General features: G+C 41.7%; 1 protein-coding gene across 7 annotated transcripts in view; it reads left to right on the plus strand.

Moving 5' to 3' along the window:
* Dlgap1 (DLG associated protein 1) overlaps positions 1 to 20,413 on the plus strand; it is an 809,018-nt gene that overhangs the window by 390,389 nt on the left and 398,216 nt on the right. For 6 of the 7 annotated variants that reach the window (XM_029531372.1, XM_029531368.1, XM_029531376.1 and 3 more), the window contains one exon: positions 14,805 to 14,907. The exons of the other annotated variant lie outside the window; for it this stretch is intronic. The gene's annotated coding sequence lies outside the window, so the exon portion shown is untranslated. The remainder of the gene's footprint in view (positions 1 to 14,804; positions 14,908 to 20,413) is intronic. 7 annotated transcript variants of the gene reach the window in all.

A 20,413-nucleotide genomic window follows, 5' to 3' on the forward strand; every position in this document is an offset into this window, starting at 1 on the left:
ATATATATATATATATATATATATATGTATATATATATATATATATATATACTAAAACATCCATAGCAGATACTGGTCAAGAGACCAGGGCATTAAGACCCTTTTATGCTAATTTTCTTTCCTCAAGAGGGGCTGCCCTGATAAGGAGTGGGTCGTGTACTCAGGTGATTTCGTGTGAACCTTCTCCCCATTTTGACTGGTCAAATAAAGGCTAGAACCTGTGATTGCACAGTAGAAGGGAAAGGTGTGGCTGGAAGTTTTCAAACGGGGGGAGAGAGGAAGGAGGAGGGGGAGATGAGGTGGTGGAGGACACAAAGGAAGATGGAGGAAGAGGAGGTGGAAGGAAGATGGAGCAGAAACCACGTGACCTGGAGAAGCCCCAAGTAGCAAGGGGTCTCATAGCTGGGGAATACAGTAGTGTAGTGGAATATCTGCCCAATCTAGGTGTGCAGCTTATAAATATTATAACGGGGTTGTGTGTTATTTGCATAGGCTTATTGGGGTTGGAGATTTATTGCACCATTCTACTACTGTTGCTGTCCCCCATAAAACACTACAAGTACCAGAGAAAATGTGTGCTGCTATGCACTAAGACTGCTACAGTCAGCAGGTTTACCAATGTGTAACTAGCATAGCATGTGATGGAGTATAAGAAGCAGTAGCTTAGGGGCATGTTAAATATGATGTGCAGAACTTCAAAAATAGTATAGAAAATGTTATAAGCAAAAATATATATAAGCAAACTCCATGACAAAATTTCAAACGTATGTGTGTTTATGTGCAGAAGATAGACATCAGGACATATTTTAAATGTAGTACAAAGGTAAACATGGTGGAAATGAGCTGTAGAAAATGAGACAGAAAAATAAAGGAAAAGAGTTAATTCAAGTAACCTAAACTTAAACAGGAGCACACCATGCATTGACAGTGATTTGGGTCTTTGGTCATTTTAAATTTGCTTATCTGAGGTCAACATTTAAAATTTTTAAAACATTTAACGTTTAATCAGGTTGAAATGTGTGCATAACATAGTCAAAAGAGAGTTTTCTTGAACGGTGAGTTTGAATCCCATATTTTTCAGTTTTGAAGGTTAGTAACACTCAGAAAAAATAAAATTTTTAAAAAAAGTGTTTTGGTCACAGCAGTTGAAGGACAGAATGACAAAAAGTTCATTTCAGGGACTTCTTCTAGTCCCTACCATCTAAGAAGTATTGGATAAAAATCTGTAGGACTATAATATCTAGAAACCAGGCAAATAAGTGTTAAGCCAAACCTGAAAACATGCAGATGCTGCTCCTTCTCAGGAGAGGCTAACTGGTATACCAGTTGGACTTGAATCTACCAAGTGGGTGCCACTGCTGCTGGAGGCCAGAGCAGTTTTTGCCTTGACTTATAGGCATTAAATCTTCTAGAAAATGCACACAGATATGAAGTCCCTTTTAAATGAAGTTGGAATAAGAGCAAGGCTTAACCAGGCACTTATTTTATTTATGATTGCATGAAAAGAATTTTTTTTTTAATTTTGAAACTTGATCATTCTTTCGTTGACAGGAGGGTCCAGGTGACTAATAATAGTTGTGAGGTGGTAAAAATGAACTACGGGGATCAGCCGTGTACGGGGATCAGCCGTGCCCGGCACAACACTCACTTTCAATCCCAGACCAAAGTTCATTCTTCTTTTATGCTAGCTACTGATAAACATGGTTAATTGTGTATTATTAAACTTCCCATTTCTATTTTAAATTATTTAGATATTTTGTGATGTCTCTCAGTGTTGAGTCATGCATGAGGCGGGTCTCCAGGCAACATTTAGCAGACTCTTTCTCTACTGTGAGAAGTAGGAAACAGACATCCGTTGAGCCCCTGCCTCCTGTCACCTTAATGACCCCCTATTTAGGAATATTTTAACAGAGAACCATGGAAAGGGCTAATCTTATACAAAGGGTATATAATTTGCTGGTGGTAGAATTTCAAGCTCTCAGAGACATGTGAATGTCCGTGTGTGACAGGTGTGTGGGTGTGTGCCTGTGTGTTTCTGTGCCTCCATCCCCTGGGGAGGTATAGTCACTGATCTGGGTACCAGATGATCCTGAATCATAACAGAAGCATCTTTTTTTTTTTTTAATGACCTCATCATCTGAGAAACATATTCCGAAACTGACCTGATTACCCTAATCTAAAAGCACTCATGAGATATCGGTATGTTCAAATTCTTGAACCATCACATATTCATCCCATGTAGAAAAAAAAAATATTCCCCCACAAAGACATTAAACAAAGTGTCAGATGGACATGTCTGGAAAATATGCCACTTAAGAATAATCCATGAAAAAAAGCTTTTCAAGACAAGATTAGCTCGTTTGCACAACAATCACAACTTCTAAATACATTAAATATTAATCTGTGCCTTCAATCAGGTAAGTCTTAAGGGACAGAAATTCTTACAAGCTAAGTGTTAGTTAGAGCCTTGGGCAAAGGTGACAGATCTTTGGCATTATCGTGCAAACCCCAATTTTCTATGACTCCATCCACTGCAGAAATTTGTAACTTAGGGAAAATGTCTTTGTGATTAATTTGCTGGCTGTAAAATATTTCCAGAGGCTTGGAGGAAAAGCTGTACCTTTAGTTGAATAGAACAGACCATGTTATAGCCTTCACAAAAAAACTTAAAGAGGATGATTTTTATAGCTCAAAGGCTTCTGGCAGGAAGAGTCCATAAGTTTGGAAAAACTAAATCAGTGTTCCTTTCCAGTTTTTTTCTTGTTGCCTGCAAACTACTAATTTCCTTTTTAAAGTTCTAAGGTTTTCCATAAAACTCTTAGTAGTAGAAGCAGTTGCCCTTTGGCAGTGAGTAGGGGCACTGCATGTTCGCCTTCAGATCATAGCTCCTCTTTGGTCTTTCCTGCTATGTTTGCCCAAGACTTAGTAGGTTCACATTGTGAATAATCTTAATGACTAAATCAATTGTCAGCAGAGGAAAGCAGATGCCACAGCTGGAGGCTATGGACCAATTTGGATTACTATCATTTGGTATTTTCCTTTGACCTCATTTAGACCCATTCTGATGACCTTTAAATCAGTCGCTCTCATTATTCTGCCTCCATAATAAATACCTATTCACTAGCTCAACAATTTCTTATTGAATGGCCTTTATATTACATGCAGGTTATACAGAAAATGCTCTTTCCACCCAGTTGCCCCACTCTGACCAAGCTCCCCATTCATCAGCCATTGGGATGGCAGGGGTCAACTCTTTCCCTCTGTGAATGTTGTTACCTTTGCTTATGTTGGTGAGTCCATACAAGGAGAAGCATTCTCTTCATAGCAACCCACGTTCTATGACTAGACACTGATAGGAATACAGAGAGCCAGCCTTCTTGCCTTAGTGTCCATCCCTCTGAAGGATTATCCAGATAAAGAGATCAGCACATTCCAGAGTTTTTTCACAGGCACATTTCAGGGAAACTCCACCAATCTTCATATCACAAGCAAAGCTCTAGAGTAGCAACTCAAGACTCAAGAGAGCTTCAGGACATCAACAGTCCGAGGTATTCTTCTTGGTGCCTGCAATTACCACACCCATGGTCTCAGCTAGCTCCCAGAGAAGCAATGTGATTCGGTCACTGAAGGATCCAGTGCTTATCGGTCAGCAGGAATTCAAGCAACAACAAAAAATATCTGATATTTCAAAATAAGCCTCTGCAATTTAACTTGGGTTCATGAGTTGATTCTCCCTGAATGGCTACATTGTAACATTAGTGCGTTATGCTGGTTTTTCCATCTGTTAACTGATACATAATCATGGCTTCTTTTGAAAAGTAAGCTGAGTCCTTGCCACTCCAGCAGAGTTTACGCCGGGCTCCTCCACTGGTAGGACTTTCTCACCTCAAACACTGAAGCAGCTTTAACCAAGTGTTTTACCCATTAACAGGGCAAACACTGATAACTGAACGGCCATTGCTCCACCTCATGCGTTGTGTCTATAACACAAATGGAATACTCTCATACCTTTTTTCCATTTTGCGAAGGAAAGGTAAGGGCTCACCCCAACCCCAGAACTGTGAGGTCACCCCTTGTCAAACCTCTATCTCCAAGAGTATTTAACATTACAATCATAATTAGCAAAATTTCAATTATGAAGTAGCAATAAACATAATTTTATAATTGGGGTCACCACACATGAGCATCTGTATAAAGGGTCACAGCATTAGGATTTTTGAGGACCACTGCCCTAGAAGGGACTGGCAGGAAATGGGTGACTCTGCTTCCGGTATCAGCTACACTGGCACTTGCCTTCCAGGCACTTCGCGCACAGCTGCCAGAGCAATGCCCCCATGGCTGAGAAGTTTTAGATTTCCGGTTTCGTTTTGTTGGAATATTCTTAATGAAAAGGAGAAAAGGATCTAGTACCTTTCCTAGGACAGAAATCTAAGGACTTTGTTCCTTGGACTTTTGATTAAAAGTAATCATTTTTATCCCCAAACTCCAGGGAAAATAATGTATCAAGTCCTAGAACTTACTATTTTCTTTCTCAGTATTCAGTCCAATTTATCAAATGGTTATTGAGCACTTTGTCCATACAAGACCTGTACAACAGCCATGGAATGCATCAATGGGTAAGACAGACACAGTCTTGCCTAAGCTCCTGGCCAGGGCCCTCTGTCTTTCCCTGTGACCGTGAAGGGGCAAGGCTGAGACTGAGTAAAGGAAGCAGGTGATGGGAAACAGATTTCTAGATTTCTGTCTAGGAACGCCTTTGAATATTCTCTCCCGTTCTCAACACCATGTGGCTTATTCATTTGCTTAGAGTATAGGGTTGAGTTTCTGTGACAACCAAAATATGAATTTTGGCTTAGATAGGCTGAAAAAAATCTCAATTGGGGTGAAGAGAAGCTGAAAATGAAAGAACTACATCGTGGGCAGCCATCTTAACTAGGCCATTGGACTGGTTTGGGGAAATTATTTGAGCTAATCATTTATGTCTATTATTAATGAAGGAATTCTGAACACCAATGTGAACAAATATCATGTTCTTTCTGCATTTATTTAAGTGTATAAAATTAAAGGCTCAATATCTGACTATCGAGAAAAAAAAAAATTTGTTCAGTCATATTGGAGAGGGCCTTTGAGACGAAAAGATTCCATCAGTACTTTAATTACCAGGACCCTTAGACCTGCCAATGGGAAAAATCATTACTATTTAGTCTTAATGTTATAAAATGGACGAATTATTTTTCTGAAACCAGAGTGGCTTTTGTTTTCCCATGGGAGACTTAAATTATTGACAAATATCCAAAGTGTTTGTTTACATTTATATATTCCATTTCGTTCTACCAAAGACTTTAAATGGCTGATGAGATTCCTGCTTTGATGAGGTGACAGAGATATCAAGATATTAAAATTGGTGTTAACTTCTATGTCAATAAATACGATTACTGACATTAATTTAGAGTCAAAGGGAAACTGGTTACTGTGCCAGTCATACCTACCTTGCAACATTCTGCAGTAAAACCAAAGATTTCCTGAGGCCAAGGTTTGACAAGAACTTCTAATCAATATCATAGTTTCACGAGAGTTTGTTAATGACATTATAGCAAAACTATAAAGTGAGATGTCACAGAGTGATTGTGATGACCAAGTCCCACTCAAGGAAAACTAGCTGCTGACTTCACCAGAGATTGTGTGGCCACTCTTCACAGCTCACTGACTTTCTGAATTAATTTGGTGGTTGGGGTCCTAAAGCCATAGTTACTCCGTACCTCAATGCAAGGGCTGTTAAAAAGTCATCAAACTCTGTTCTGTTTAGAGCAAACTGGACTCAGATCCGCTTCACAAGTGCTCTTGGCCTTCAGTACACACTGACTACAGATGAGAAAAAACTAAAGTCATCAGAGATTGTTTCCTCTAAAGGTTACAGAACATGTATCCCCTGACCTACACATCCACTCTGTGTGTGTACATTGCTAAATATGTTTGTTTGTATGTATGTATGTATTTACTTTACATCCCACTCACTGACTCCCTCCCAGTCACCCCCTCCCACAATCCTTCCCCATCTCCCACCCACAATCCCCCATGCCCCTCTTCTCTGGGAGGGTGGGGACCCCTGGGTATCCCCTGACCTTGGCACTTCAAGTCTCTATGAGGCTATGAGCTTTCTCTATCACTGAGGCCAGACTTGGAAGCCCAGCTAAAAGATCATATCCCAATACAGGCAACGGCTTTGGGGATAGCCTCCCCCACCCCACTCCAGTTGTTCAGGACCCACATGAAGACCGAACTACACATCTGCTACGTATGTGTGGGAAGGCCTAACTACATATGTATTTTTAAGACAAGGCTTGAGAAGTTTAAGTCCATAAAGGTTGAAAGTTGGGAGTGCACTGAGCTATTTCTGTCAAGAGCTTTCAGTGCGTGTAAACGGCCAACAGTTCAGGGAGGTTCTGGAGAGTCGGGGGCTGGTGTTCTATGCTGCTAATTAAAGGCAAGGTCGGGTACACTGAAGATCAAAGTGTACATCAGGCTGTTGCATCCTTAGAACGCCCTGGCAGGCACTTGACACCTCCATGGGAGGAAACAAATCACCACTGAGAAGCTGACCATGTATTCTGAAGGCATCCCTTCTCCCACAGTGAGACTATGGGGGTGAACACATTACCTACCAGATCAGGCCCATTCTAATGATTGTATACTAATCACTTCCATTTATTGTTATTGGCTAAGGAATACAAATGACCCTAAAGAATGGGCTGATAGATGGTACATCTACAACATACCCCTGCACCCAGGGCTCAGGTGTCATTCCAACAGAGGGGACATAAAAATTGTAAGATTCAAAGGGAGCTCGCTATGAGGTTGTGTCTCCTAGGAATGTCACAAGCTACACCAGTGATATCTCACCAATATGACTGCTTAAACACGAGCTGAGAAAGGATTACAGCATTCGATCTACCAGAGTGGATGGGGAAAGCCTAGGGGGCCCTCACCTTACAGTAAGGACTACAGGAACCAAGACATGCTGTAAGAGTGGGAAAAACAGAGAGGAGCTCACCAGCTGGTTATTCAATACCAAATGTTCATCCCAGAAAACACACATACAGGTGACATGATGCAGACTAAGTAGGCTATATTTATGTATTTAGGAATTTACATACAGTAAGTGTGTGTATGTGTGTGTGTGTGTGTGTGCATGTGTAGCACAAATTAATAAACAAAAGGGTATGGGCTGGAAAGTAAGCAAGGGAGTATATGGGAAGACTTGGAAGGAGGAATGGTGAGGAGAAATAATATAATCATATTATGTAATAATAAATATAATAATATTATATGATATAATAATATTAATTATATAATTATTATACAATATAATCATATAGCTATATAACATATAATTATATAATAGGTAATATGTAATTATATTTAGTTATAATCTCAAACATTAAAAACCACAAACAAAAGGACAAGCAGGTCCCCCAAATCCCCACCAAGCATAACCAAGTGTGCAGTATCGAAATTCATAGTGTCTCATGCACTGAAAATTTTCATATTAACTTCCAAACAGAGATTCTGCATGCATGCATTATGTAATGTGTCATAATACAAACAAGTGTCAGCTCACCGCATCAGCTTAGAGCTCTGGAAACATGCTGGTTTCAAGTTTGGTACAGAAAACTGTTCACATGCGACAATTATAAGTACTTTTGTTAAAGTTATCCTCAAGTTATATTTACCTAACGATCAAGCCACTAACTGATGACTTTTAAAGACTCCCCCATGCTTTGTTCTGTAGCATCGCTCACTGAAATGTGCTGGGGGTTTCACCTGGTAGCTCCAACTCCTCTGTGAGAGTGAAAATTTGCTGGACGGAGACAAGGACAGGCGCATGATCTAGAGGAGAGGGTACTCGAAGCTTTCAACTGTGATTTATCTTCTCCACACCACAGAGAACTTTTCTGTCGGCTACCCAAGCTAACCAAGCCAGTGTGTCCAAGTTTTGATCATTAACAATAGTAAATTTCACATACTCTAAGATGGGTTCAGCCTATCTCAGTTAAAACCCACCTCCTTCACGTGTTAGCTGTGTGGTCTTGAGAAGGTAATTTTATACTCTGCCTCAGTCCCTTTGTTTCTGATCATTTTTTTTTCGTTTTTTAAATTGAAAAATAGATCCTTCTCTTATACAGTACATCCCAATTACAGTTTCCTCTTCTTCCTCTCCTCTGAGCTCCCCTGTCTCTCCCAAATCCACTCCCTCTCCATTCCTCTTCAGAAAACAGCAGGCCTCCAAGAGACAACAGATACACAGGACAAAACAAAATACATTAAGACAAGACAAAGCCCTCCTATCAAGTGTGGACAAGGCAACCCAATAGGAGGGAAAGGGTCCTAAGAGCAGGCCAAAGAGTCAGAGACACACCCGCTCCCACTGTTAGGAGTCCCACAAGAGCACCAAGCTAACAGGCATAGCTCCAGAAACTGGTGCAGACCCATGGGGGCCTTGTGCTTGCTGATTCAGGCTTTGTGAACCCATGCGAGCCATGACTTGTACAGGAGTTTCAAGTAGGGGAGTAATTGCATGTATAAGTATGCCTTATGCTGGTCCACTGTCATTGCTGTAACAAATACCTGGATAATCGACTTGAAAAGAGGAAAGATTTCTTGGGCTCACTGTTTTGGAGTATTTGGAGCATGGTGAGTTTTTCTGTTGCTTTTGCCCTATGGCAGCAGGATGGGGTGTGTGTGTGTGTGTGTGTGTGTGCGCACAGGGTGGGGAGTGTGTGTGCACAGGGTGGGGAGTGTGTGTGCACAGGGTGGGGAGTGTGTGTGCACAGGCTGGGGAGTGTGTGTGCACAGGATGGGGAGTGTGTGTGCACAGGATGGGGAGTGTGTACAGGATGGTGAGTGTGCACAGCATGGTGAGTGTGCATAGCATGGTGAGTGTGCACAGGATGGTGAGTGTGCGCAGGGCATCAGGATGGTAAGTGTGTGCACACAGGATGGGGAGTATAAACAGCCCAGAGAGCTGCTCATCTAATGACATCCCACAAATGATGAGTGAAGAAAAGACCATGTGACCCCCACGGAGTTTGGAACTTCATTGTCTTATAGCAAGTGTGAGAGATCTGAGTTTGAGATAAACCAAAACATGTGTGTCCCATTGACAGGGTATTTAGTGCACACATGCATTTCATGGGGCTGGATAGATGGCTCAGCAGTTAAGAGCTTTGACTGATCATTTAGAGGTTCTGATTTCACAAACAGGGCCAGGACCAAAGCGCCAGTGCCGCAATGCATGGAACACAGTGCAGGGGCCACAGCCGGAACCAGTTGTGGGACCATTCGAGAACTCTGTGTGATTGAGCTCTGCCCAAAAAGAAGTAATTATTAAAGCATCAAGAGAACTTGTAGAAACCAGAATTTAATATTCCTAAATTAGTATTTTCACAGACAACTGGCAAGATAATAAAATGATAAAACAAGAATGTAAAACAGAAGGCATTTATTGACAAGATGATCACTGAGTATTAATAGCACAGAAAAAAAAATCAAAAGACAAACATCGAGCCCATGTAAAAACCAGTTCAAGAGAGCCACAGCCAACTGCTTCTTACCAAACTCAACTGTCCTCTTCGCTAGGCTGTAGTTTCCAGCCACCATTGCAGATTGCTGATGCCCAAGCCCAGCTCACAGTGCCCCACCCCACCCCCGGCAGTATCCCAGTTGTGAAATGGTGGCTTGCCCAGCAGTGGCTGGAACCCTGTGTGTCTAAGAATGTGGCAAACAGTGGGGTGAGGAATATAACAGAGATATCAGTTGAGTGCCCCCATATAGCCAAGAGAAGTCTGAAGTCTTCGAGATAAACCAAAACATGCATGTGTCTCGTTGACAGGGTATTAGTGCACACATGCATTTCATGAAAGTTGTTCCATGGGACTGGAGAGATGGTTCAGTGGTTAAGAGCCTGACTGCTCTTCCAGAGGGCCTGAGTTCAATCCTTGGCAACCACATGGTGGCTCACAACCATCTGTAATGGGATCCAGTGCCCTCTTCTGGTGTGTCTGAAGATAGAAGCAGTGTACTCACATACAAGGAAGGAAGGAAGGAAGGAAGGAAGGAAGGAAGGAAGGAAGGAAGGAAGGAAGGTAGAAAGAAAGCCACACTCCTTCAGATGGAAAAGGCAAAGAAAGTGAGATGGAGCCCAGTCTGAGAGCAGTGAAGATGGCTGCACCATCATCAAGTGGAGGAGAAGGTAATGTCAACATGGTAGAGGCAGAGAGGGGACATCAAGGGAAACCACAGTGTCAGTTATGCTGCAGGTGAGAGAAGAAATGTCACAGTAAGCATAGGCAGGTAGAGATGTCATCACAAGCTTGGGGGTCACTGGTACCTCTAAGCTTGTCTAGAAGCCCACCATCAGCACCCTATGGACCATCCTTGTCTATACTGTCTATCCTAGCTGGCAAACAGTTTCACTTATCTGTGATTGACAGGTGATCATCCTTATGTCTAGAATGCACACGAGACCTTGCCCAGCTGCAGTGTCCCTAGTCAGCCTTGACCCATGGCTAGATCAGTAAAGGCTCCACTCCTCCTCCTCCTCCTCCTCCGCCTCCTCCAGGCCATCTTAGCAATATCCCGTTTTGCATCTTGTTTCTGGTTTCTTCTGCCTCTGCAGCACTTAAGAAAGACAAAGGGTCAGACATAGCATCTCCATTGCTAAGTGAGGGATATTTTGATGGATGTTTTTCATCTGAGGGAAAGAAAAAGAAAGGTCAAGGGAAGGATTGGGGGGGAGAGAGAGAGAGAAATTAAATGAGTTTACTAGATGAGCAGGTGCTTACCTGTAAGGCCAGCTAGTATGAAAGCTAGAGAAGGGGGGTAATAAGCTCCTGTGGCACTCAGTGAGACCCTGCATCAAAAAGAGAAAACAAAAATGTAGCATGGGTAGTCTATGTTATTTTTTATCTGAAATGTTGGGTAAATCATGTGCTGCTTAGATCTGAAAGCAATACTTGGAACTGGGCAGCTGGTAACCGTAGAAGCCTTGTCTAGCATTAGCATCCATGAGGCCCTGCGTTTGATCCTAAGCCATAATACCCAGAACAGAAATTGATGAAAGAACAAGCAGAGGCTGGAGGTGTAGCTCAGGAGGTAGAGTACCTCTCTATCATCTACAAGGCCCTGGGTTTAATCCTCAGCACCATGTAAACAGGACTCGGGCATATGCCTGTAGTCCTAGCACTCAGGATGTAGAGGCAGAGGAGTAGGAATTCACATTGCTTCAGCTACTAGAGATGAAGTCTACCCTGGATTACATGAGATGCTATCGCAAATACCTAACGTGTTAGTTTTAACTGTCAAGTTGGCATAACCTAGAATTATTTGGACAGAGTTTGGTGGGGAGGTTTTGTTTTGTTTGTTTGTTTGTTTTTGTTTGACTCAAGAATTCTCACAACCTTTGTTTTGGATTATGGCAATCTACACATTCATGTCAGATCTAAACACACTTAGAATATCATAATCTCCATTTTAGGTTTAAATATATATGATGATTAGATAGGAGAGAGGAGAAATATAATAATAAAAATACTTAACCTAAACGATGAGACAAGAGAGAAAAAGGTTACTAAATCAGGTGAAAGACTCTAAGTTTACATATTTAAAGCCACAGTAAATTTCTGTTATTTTCTGAGAAGTTCAGACATACACACACTCTCACATGCTCACACACTCACATACATGCAAACATATACACACACATACACACATGCACACACCCATACACACACACACACAAAGGCACATACACACCACACACACACACACACACACACACACACACACGAAGGCACATACACACCTGTGGTATATATGTGTGGTGTGTATGTGCCTGTGTGTGTATTTGTGTGTGTGTGTGTGTGTGCGTTTTCAAGTTTTCCCTTGCTCTGTCTTGTCTCCTGGATATCTCAGCATTTGCCTGATTTCTGTCTACTTCCTTGCATTTAAATTTGCTACATTTTTTTCTTGCCTCTGGCAAATTCTTTTGGTGCAGGATTATATGAAAATACCACCACTTTGCCTCAGCTAAACTCTTTCTTGGTCAGTGGTGTACTGGCATTTATAATCATTTTTTTTAACAAACTAAAACATATTAAGATAAAACAAAAACCATCATATTAAAGTTGCATAAGAGAAAGCACAAGAATCAGAGACCCACTGATTCACATACTCAGGAGTCGCATAAAAATACTAAACTGAAAGCTATAAACTGTACACAGAAACCCTGGTGCAGACCCAGCTGTGCCTGTATTTGCTGCTTCAGTATTTGTGAGTTCATGTGAGATTTCTCAGTTGATTTGGAGAGCCTCGTTGTCCTGGTGTCCTCCATCCCTTCTGACTCTTATATTCTTTCCACTTCCTCTCCCATAATCTAGATCAGATTAGCCTATGATATGTTGTCTTGGTCATTGACTGATAGAGGAAAATTCAGCCCATTGTGGGCAGCACCATTCCCTAGGCAGTGGATCGTAAACAGTTAAAGAGTGAAGACATCTAGTTGTGGGGAAGCAAAGAAGAAAACCATTAGATCTGCAAGCATTTATTTCTCTCTGCTCTTTACTGTGGATGTGATAGACTAGCTGATAGAATTGCTGCTTTGACCTGCCCCAGTTATAGACTATAAACTGAAATCAGAAGCTGAATAAACTCTTTTCCCCCTCAGTTGCTTTTTTATGTGGATATTTTATCACAACAACAAAAATTAAATTAGAACCGTGAGTGAGGATAAGAACTTTTGTTTAAATTTAATTGAAAAATAAAAATAGGTGTATGATTTTTGTAGATGACAAGTTGGTATATATTTTACACAAGAGTTGAGCATGGTAATTGTGTTGTTTCTATAGCAACCCCTAATGGTTTGAGAGGAAACCATTCCACAGGGCTTGTTAGTGACTCATTTCATTAAAAGAAAAAAAAAAAAAAAAACACTTTATGTGACTAGCAAGCAAGTGAAATTATACCTTCCCAGTTTGAATTCTTAGTGTGCCAAGGACAGAAACAACAGCAGAAAAGAAGTCATGTAACCCACAAAAGAGTAGTAGAAAGCAAACTTACAACCACCGTGAGGGAATGGTTGACTGATTTGACATGAGCTCCTGTGTGAATGTTGAGTGGGGTCCAAGTAATTCATACTGTAGCCATGCGAACATTCCTTCTGCACACTAGACATGTGTAGGTAGGATTCCCCCTATGCAAGTATTCGTTCTGCATTCCAGACATATGTAGCTAGAACCACCCCCTTCCTTCCAGGACCCCTGAGCTAAACATCCACAACAGTAGTAGCAGCGCAAACCCTAAATCTCTGTTCTCATCAAAGAACCAAATGAGGTCACTCCCTTATTTCATGATGTAGTGTTTATGATATAGTGTTTACATATAACTTACACGAATTGTTCTGTATTCTTCATGTCATTTCCTTGGTGGCTGACAATGTCTGGTAGAGCATAAAGACTGTAAATAGCTACCACTCAGCACTGTTTCTCTATTAAAGACAAGAAGAAAGAAACTGTACCTGTGCAGTTTTGGATTCTCGGTTAGGTGACTTTGTAGACGTGGCATGCTTAGACACAGAGGGCTAGCTTTACCTAAATTCTCATGACGAGTTACCACATACTGGTTCAATAGCCAACTGATACATAAACAACAGTTCTTATTTAGAGAGAACATTTTTATTCTCATGAATAAAAATAAAGAAAAGGGATTTTTTTTTTTAAAGTGATAAAACAGGTCTAGAAAGCTGGCTCAGCAATTAAGAGCATGTAGTGCTTTTGCAACTTAAGTTGACTCTCTTACTCCTGAGGCTAAGGATGGGGGAAAGTAGGCACTAAAGCAGGGCAGTTCCCTCAGTCAGCAGATCTCAGGAGAGGCTAGGAGAAAGAGGCATGCCTTTAGACCTTAGGATCACATCGAGACCTTAAGACTTCTGCACAGGGAGAGATTTTAGCAGGCTGTGTAGAGGTAAAGGCTCATCAGTGTATGATATTTGACTACTGACAGCCATGGATCCATATAGCTAGGAAAAAGCAAGAGAGGGGAAATAATTTTTGCAGCCTGGCTACACATCAAAAAGCCATGGGAATGTTCCACAGGCGGGTTCCTAAACACCTGTGACAGAAACGAATAGACCTTCCCCCAAATTACTTATGGATCTCCATGCAAAGCCAGGATTGTGAAGTAGTAATGCAGGGAAGATAGTGTGGAACTGACTACTGAGGTTCTGAACTTCAGTGGAAAGTACTTGGTCGCTGTGGCCTGGCATGAGGACGGAGCATCCTGAGGGGGCTACTGCATAAGATGGTTACAAAGAAACTAAAGATACTTGCATACCTGGAAGGTGGGACTGGAAGAAGAGAAAACACAAACAGAGCCCAGTGATTTTTTAAATCCCTGAGGACTAGATGATATTCACTACCCACATTCCAGAGTGCAGGGTGCCCAGTAAATTTGTTCAATAAACACTTAAATATATGATAAAAAAAAAAAAACTGGAAAACTGGGGTGGAATGGGAAAAGAGGGTTTCATCCAAACAAAATGAGCACATTTAAAAGGATGAAAATTTAGCAGGGAGCTGAGTTTACTTTGGGACTGGTGAAAAAGCAAGATAAAACATGGTTCAGAGCGCACAAGGGAAGTGTGTAGAGATGAAGCCTGGGCTTCTCAAACTTCGTTCTGGAAACATTGCTGGCCTTTTATGTCGTGTTTGCATGTGACAAGCAGACTAAAGTGTGAACCGTGCTTCTGGCAGGTTACATCCACTCTGGGACTTGCTGAATGTCACCTGAAGGCCCCTGCGTCTGCTTCAGAGAGCTTCTGTTGAATGACAAAGACACTAAGAGCAGTAAGTCCAGGTGAGGAATCTGTGTGGGGAGAGCGGGGGCCTGTGAGACCCACCATCCATCCACCATTAAAACAGAAAAGTGGCAAGGTACAAGTCGTCCTCCCAGGATTCACAGTGAACTACAGGCCTCCACTGCATCTCACACATAGACACTACACACATACACACACACACACACACACACACACATATAACCACATACCACACATAGACACACAAACACACAAGCAAAAACACACCACACAAACACACACATACCACCTATACACATCACACACACGCATATATATATATATATATATATATATATATATATATATATATACACGCACACACACAAACACGGCACACATACACATATGCAAAAACTAACACAAAAAAACACACACCACAAATACACACATACACACACACCACATAAACACACACACACACACCACACATATACAAACACACAAACAAAAGCACACACAAGTACACAAACACACACACACATACCTAACGTGTACACACACATACACATCTATACTATACTGGGCCCTGGGCCCCAGCCTTCCTCCTCTCCTACATCTTTCCTCCTATTGAACTGCCATGACTTGGAATTCTTAGTTTGTGCTTGATGGGGGTGTTCTGCCCTAAGTGTTGCCTCTTTAAGATGTTCCCATCAATGTTTTTTTATTCCTAACTATAAAACGAAAGCTAAGTTTTGTATAGAGTTGCATTTCCATGCCCTATATTAAGAGAGGATAACTGTAAAAGCCCTAAAAATAAATTGGTTTCAGATGTGAAGCTGCCTGAAAACAATGAGCTCAAAACACAGTGAGCTCCTCAGGTTTCCACCTTCTGTCCTTCCATCTCCCAATCTCAGCTGTTCAGTTCCCCATCCTCTACCCAGGAATGCTGAACCCAGGGCCATGTCTCTCTCTGTTCTGTCTTCTTCACCAAGAGCAGAGCATCCAAGAACAACCCTATTGGCCTCTTACGCCCACATAAGAGGCTTTTATCCCAATACCACTGCCACCAGTGCATTTTCCTCCTGGTTTAATATATTAGGACCACGCTTCCCTAGTGCCTGGGACTGCTAAAATCTTGAAGGAGAAGGAGAAGGAGAAGGAGGAGGAGGAGGAGGAGGAGGAGGAGGAGGAGAAGGAGAAGGAGAAGGAGAAGGAGAAGGAGAAGGAGAAGGAGTCAAAGAAGTCAGTCCCAGACATCTCTTGGGCAGTATGACATTACATGTGTGACCAGCGCTAGCATCTGTGGCAGCATCCGGGAGTGTTCTGTCGGCTAGCATCACGGTAACTAATACTCATGATAAGCAACCTATTTTTTAAGTATATACATTTTTATTTTGGCTCACAGTTTGAGTGTTTGGTTAATGGGAAAGTGTTCCCATTAGGGAGTAGGGATTGTGGTGAGGGAACAGAACTGGAGAGCGGTGCACAGTATTGCATCTCATGGCCGAGAAGAAAACTGAGAAAGATAAAAAGACAGTTAAAAAAACAAACAACCAAACAAACTAGCATAGACATTGCTAAAATAGCAGGGAAGAGCTACTTCAAGACTAGAGAATAGGAAGAGAGGAGGGGGCCCAGTAGATGCCAACAGAAGTAGACCAAACTGTGGAGGTTAGAACAGTGGTGCATCCAAGTGTTAAGATTTGTGGACCTGGTGTGACCACATGGCTTAAGCAACAAATCAATGGTTCCCGTTTGACTAACGATTTTTTTAAACTTTGTAGTATTACAAACACACGTCTAGGCTATGATCTGGGCTTTTGCTTTCCGTAGTCAGTATTCACCAAATTATACGGCCTACGGAGCCTTTTTATTATAAAGTGGATTTTCTGTGTCATGATTTTTGTCCAACCGTAGGCTAAAGTAAATACCCTGTGTGCTTTGAGGAAGCGGAGGTCAAGCTGTCTGGGAGGTTGAGAGTGTAAAATCCACTTTCAGGTTCTATTTTCAGTGGTTTAATAGGCTATCACCTGCTATGAACGGAAGGGCATCTGAAGTGCCTCGGAAGACAGGCTAGAGCGAAACAGGCACACGAATACTAATGACAAAAAGACTACGGTTTTGGCTGCTTCCTCTAGAAAATAGTGCCAACGCGACAAGAATTTTTACTTTTCCAAACCACTCCATAGAAGGACAGCAACCAGAACAGCGAAAACAAAACCCCATGGCCGACTCAGTGATACAGAAGTGCTAAGCTGCACCACTTTGAACCAAATGTGTGGGTTTTAAAAATATTTGCAGATTGCATAAACTATTAGTTATGGCATGAGTGGCTTTCCTAATGTGTTAAAAAAGACAAAAGGAAGGCTGAGGGCTTCCTGTTACCGCCAGTAGACAGAGAAATTAAAGTCATCCAAGCTGTTGCCACAAAGCTTGGAGGGACAGTGTGAGAGGAGCAGCTGAAACTGGTGGGTCTCTCTGGCTCTAGTTATGTGGGTGGACATAGAGACCCCTGTGAGCTGGCATAGCCTGAGCCCAGCAGACACTGAAAAGGGGCTCTCAGCACACATCTTCTCTAACCAACCCGTGTTAAGGAATAACTGCAGAAAATAGAATCCAAATGGAGCAGGAAGATGACTTAGGGACTAATAGACAAAGAGAAAAGCCAGGTAGATGGAAAGGAAGAAGAAAGACACCAGGAGGCATACGGGGGGGGGGGGAGGCTATGGAGGAGGATTCCTTAGCCATGGGGCTACAGTCCAAGGTCCCTGCTGGATCCATGGGTACCACTGAAGTCTAGATGCACTGCTCTTTCTTCCTATACTCATACCAATGATAAAATTGAGTCCATGAACCTAAGCATGGTAAGAGATAAATAGTAATAATAAACCATAATGAAACATATAAACAATGCGTTCATATTTATTTCTCTTTCTCCTTTTTCTGCTGACATGAAGCAAGTAGATTACACAGCATAAATAACCTATAACCAGATGACTCATGTCCCTGATTGGATGGAGTCAGACAACACAAAGAATTGATTTTAATTACAGTACTTAGAATAATACCTAATTTTAAACTTAGGAAATGTATTTTTGGAAATTTCCCATTTAATGTTTTTGGCCTATGTTTAACTATGGATGACTGAACCATCAGGAAAACGAGTCATAGATAAAGGGAGATTACTGTGTTTGTAAACGTGTCCTAAGAAGAGAAAAAACAGCCAGAGATCTCAGAGCCGTCTGTGCTGTGGCATCTCTCACGTAGTGAATGGCCAGTAGAGGGCGGAGATCAAGAGCCGTGGATCTGTGTAGACAGCCATCCTGTCTCTGAACAGAAGCAACAGCGATGCCTTTAAAACTGTTGCCCATGGCTTCATCTGTTTTCAAAAACTTAATTGTCAGATTGCCTAATATAAAGTCAAACCTACCATGTCAGGTGCTATGTATACCTGAAGATAGATAGATAGATAGATAGATAGATAGATATATTCACTTTCCTAGGTAGACAGGGGTCTATAAAATATTCTTTACTTACCTAATGAGGGAGAATGAAACATACCGATAGAAATTAATGTTTTATAGCAATATATTGATATGTTAATAAAAAGACATCACAGCATTTAAAAATAAACCCGTACCTTCGGGCAGAAGGAGCCAGAATAAATAACAGAGAGATGATCACCCGATTCATCTTGTAAATTTTACTTTAGAGTCACATGAAGCCTCACATCATCATAAAGCAAAATTAAATTGAAAGCAATCTGTAAGAATCGACGGTAAAAATGAGAGCACTGTGCGTATCTGTCCAGTAGGTGGCGCAGCAAGGCTAAGAGGAGAATGCCAAGGGACTTCAAATCACAGGCGACATGCATATCCCAAGTTCGCCATGTTTAGGCCAAACACACTGCAAGGAATTGTGAGCTAACTGTTTTCCTTACCCCCCTTGGGTGTCCCAGGATCTACTGTCACGGTGGTGTGCGTGTGGGCAAGTGAGTAGACACAGTCATCTTCAGAACACTGAAAATTGACAAATGACAAAAGGAGATTAAAAACAACAACAACAACAACAGTTCTGCGCTTAAGTCTGAGTAAGACATACCATAAATTCATGAAGGTTGACAGGGTTTCTCTGTGTAGCCCTGACTGTCCTGGAGCTCACTCTGTAGACCAGGCTGGCCACGAACTCAGAAATCCACCTGCCTCTGCTTCCCGAGTGCTGGGATTAAAGGTATGCGCCACCACGCCCAGCTGAAGGTTGTTTTCTTAGATAAGCGTTTCCTATTTTCTGTTCTCAGAAGGATTTAAAAGGTGCTTAGACCCTCACAATGAGACCGTGGTCTCTGCCACCTGTCAGGCCAGACATGGGTTCCTAGAAGAGAGATGGATTCAGTCTGGGGGCAGGAACTTAAACTCTTCTTATCCATATCACAAATATTATATATATCTATCCCACAGGAAGATAATAGTCGCCATCAAATAAGAGTACGGTTTGGTTTTTTTTTTTTTAACGGTTTTGTATTGGAAACAGGTTTAAATCTTTACTCACGTTGCAACAACATAAAATGCCACCAGGGGGCAGTGCTGTCAGCTCAGCGCTCTCTGGGGATTTCAAAGTGGCCTATGGGATGTGGTAACCTTTCTCTTGCTGACTTCTGAAGTTTGCTCAAATTCTGAACTAGCTCATAATCTTTTCTAGAAAGAAATGCCTTTTATTCTTGCTCTTCCCCCAAAAAAGGGGGAAAGTGGATATGGTTAAAAAATAGTAATCATAATTTTTTTTTAAAGGGTAGCAACTTCTAATGTGTGCAGAAACAGCATCTAACTGCAGCTGCATCTTCTTACAAGCTCTGTCCTTTTCACACTGTCTTCCTGGCATCTTGGCAACTCTTGTCACTTCTGATATTACCTGAGAACAGTTTCTATTCTCAGCCTTCAGCTTCCTCTCTTAGTTCATTCTTAGTTCTACACAACTCAGTTTAATCCCAATTAAAAAAAAAATATGTTAAATAGTAAACTTGGATGCTAGCCCACTGCCTTATAAAAAAGGAACAAACTAAAATGCCAAAACTAAAGAACAAAGCTGTAGAAACTAACATTTTTCTAAACTTATATCTTGCCAAGTTTTGTTGTTTGATGGTTCAGTTAGGGGGAGCATATTTTCTTTGTTTTTGCTGTTTTGCTTTAAGATGGTATCTTACATTGTAGCCCAGACAGCGGCCAGCTCATCCATCCTCCCAGTTCAGCGTCCCAAGTGCTGAAACTGTGAAGGTGTGCCGCCCTTCTCTGGTTTATAGTTCACTTTAAAATCACACCGGTCTGTCCACAGCAATTTTGTGGTAGATCGTGTAGTATTGGGCACAGACCATAGATAATTCATATGGGGTCATAACAACAGTGTTTTATGCCCAACTCAAAATCTAGCTGAGTGACTCTTCCAGTAGACAAGCAACAACACAGTTGTGCATGTATGTGTGTGTGTGTGTGTGTGTGTGTGTGAGAGAGAGAGAGAGAGAGAGAGAGAGAGATAGAGAGAGAGGCTACTTTTGCTCACAGATGTGGG

Source organism: Mus pahari, chromosome 18 (assembly GCF_900095145.1).
Source record: "Mus pahari chromosome 18, PAHARI_EIJ_v1.1, whole genome shotgun sequence".
Classification (NCBI taxonomy): domain Eukaryota; kingdom Metazoa; phylum Chordata; class Mammalia; order Rodentia; family Muridae; genus Mus; species Mus pahari.